At 35.6% G+C, this 2,694-nt stretch overlaps 1 pseudogene; it reads left to right on the top strand.

Moving 5' to 3' along the window:
- The window catches only part of LOC108721856 (probable multidrug resistance-associated protein lethal(2)03659), a 14,625-nt pseudogene extending 12,211 nt beyond the window's left edge, over positions 1-2,414 (top strand).
- Positions 2,415-2,694: the final 280 nt, after the last annotated feature.

Here is a 2,694-nt window from a genome sequence, read left to right as displayed (position 1 = left end):
CCGCCTATCCGACATGGACGGTCTGATTGAGATCGATGAAGTCGACACAAGCCAGATCGGCTTGCACGATTTGCGCTCCAAGATCAGTATCATCCCTCAAGAACCGTTCTTGTTCTCCGGTAGCCTGAGACGGAACCTCGATCCGTTCGACTCGTATACGGACGAACTACTATGGCGAGCTCTTGAGGAGGTCGAGTTGAAGGAGATGGGCTTGGAAGCTCACATCAATGAGGGCGGCTCCAATCTCAGCGTCGGCCAGCGGCAATTGGTCTGCCTGGCTCGCGCCATTGTGAGGAATAATCCGATACTCGTGTTGGACGAGGCGACCGCGAATGTAGACCCGCGAACGGACGAACTCATCCAGACAACTATCAGGAATAAATTCGAAAAGTGTACGGTGCTGACGATTGCCCATCGACTCAACACCGTTATGGACAGCGATCGCATCTTGGTGATGGACGCCGGCAACGTAGTGGTGAGTCAATTTTTTTTATTTTGTCTTTTTATGTATTTTATGATTAGAGGCTTAGGGCGACCCATCGAATGAATTTAAGTAGGTCACAATATATTTCCTTCTTTCTGTGTTTGTGGAGAATCAATGTAACTATGAATTTATCGATCATTCTTGTGACATATTTTATACTTCTCGTTCCAAATTATGAAATTAATTTACAACCTCTTTTAAAGCAACGTAAATTATACTTGGATTTATACAAATATTTTATGAATATTATTAATTTACCCTTTGATCATTTTTGCACTGTTTCGTTAGAGTTTTGGTTAATGGTTGGAATAAACCACTTGTTATATTGTAGTTGATACAGAATTACAAAATCTTTGACTATATAGCTAATACTGATTATGTTTACAAAAATCCTTCATTTCTTATTTATTTATAATATCCTCGATATAAACTGTCTCTTAAAGTGCGAAATTTTATATATCGTATGCAGGAATTCGATCATCCTCACGTGCTGCTGCAAAAGGACACGGGCTATCTGAAGAGCATGGTGCAGGAGACCGGTAAGGCGATGGCGGAGGTTCTGGCTTCCGTCGCCCACGACTGCTACCAGAATCGTGAATTCACGGCGTTTTGATGTATCCACGGAGTTAACTTTTTGCAATTGCGTCTGATGAACACCTTGATCAAGTCATGAAGATTCCGACAGTTTTTGCAATTATTAGGCAAAGTCCTGTGATTTTAAAAACAATTGGAACAGTAGAACGCAGTCTGAAAATTCGTTCATAATCATTAATGTTTACTCTTTCACATGTTTATCACCGTTTTTTACATTCGATTCGCATTGAAATTTTATTCTATTCCAAAAATTTCCAGAATTTCTATTTATCCAATGTATCACAATTTTCTGGATTCAATTAGACGATAAATGGTGATCTAAAAGCATGTATATGAAGACTTCACACAGGAAAAAATTATAGGACGTCATAATGCAAATGAAATTTAAAATTAATTAAGTGTTAAGCTAGACATGTATAGAAGATCTAGGAATGGCCAGAATTCAGAAAATCCGAAACAAATGTGAAGATAAAAAAGAAAACGCGTGAATAAATAAAAAGAATAAAGATACATCAGATTTATGATCTCGGAAATGCCGATAGAGTATTAGAGTATGCAGAACTGGCGAAAATGCGTTAGCGGCACATTAAATTAATAATCATTCTACTGCAATTAGCTGTACAGCTCTATCTACAGTTCGTCTTTCATTTTAATAATCGCGGATTCTCTGCTACTTCGATGCGCGATTATCGCGTTCATCAAGCAATCAGGAAATTTGTAAAACTCGCATGGATCACGGCGGAACTGTTGTTACAGTATTATTACATTGCATGATACATCATTTTTATACCAGTCTAAACCTAGATATTTCATCAAGAAGTGTGAAACTTAGCCTGTTAGATCACTGATACTTCTTATCGTGAGTACTACCGTAAACGCGTTTAAGGAAGAATTTTTTATACTAGATACTTATAATATATGTGTATATATTGTTACGCTCGCACGTTTCACACGGAGGACACATTAAATAAATAGCGATAGATAACAAGTGGCCTGAAGTACGGGAGAGACTTCGGCGCAATATGTATACATATCATATATTTTTATACATATATTTTTAGAGATAAGTTCGTCACAGAAATATACAAGTTAAACATAGATGATTAGAGCATAGATGAATGAAATATACTAATAAAAAAAGTGCAAGAGAGGAAAATGGAAAATGTGAATGTGGAGAGAATAGCAGGCCTGTTTTTTGTCGCTGCATTGGATTGCACTAAAATTTTTTGTCTTGCTGTCTTCAAATTTTAAATACATATCTATTTTATTTTAAGTACAAGTATGTATTATAATGTACTAGTTTAGCAACAAAGAAGACCTAAATTGTCGAAATCTTATGCTCTTTTTCGAAGTTTAAGTTCTGAGAACTTAAATTCTAAGAGATCTAAAAACCGAATTTTCTTCTGTTTATAGTAAATTTAAGAAAATTTTGATATCGCTATACATTTAGAATCTTGAAATTCTATACTTGAATTTAAAAAATTAATTAAATAACATCTTTCGAATTTAAAAAATTGCGATTTAGTTGATTTAATTCGATTTTGAAGAGATTATTTTCAAGGACATAAATAATCGTTAGAGATTTCTGTTCGCTGAATTGACGAGTTGAGAGAATT

This window comes from Mycetomoellerius zeteki, unplaced genomic scaffold (genome assembly GCF_001594055.1).
Source record: "Mycetomoellerius zeteki isolate Tzet28-1 unplaced genomic scaffold, Tzet1.0 scaffold186, whole genome shotgun sequence".
NCBI classification, from domain to species: Eukaryota; Metazoa; Arthropoda; class Insecta; order Hymenoptera; family Formicidae; genus Mycetomoellerius; species Mycetomoellerius zeteki.
The sequence above is the reverse complement of the archived record's forward strand: the minus strand, read 5'-3'. Positions and strand labels throughout refer to the sequence as shown.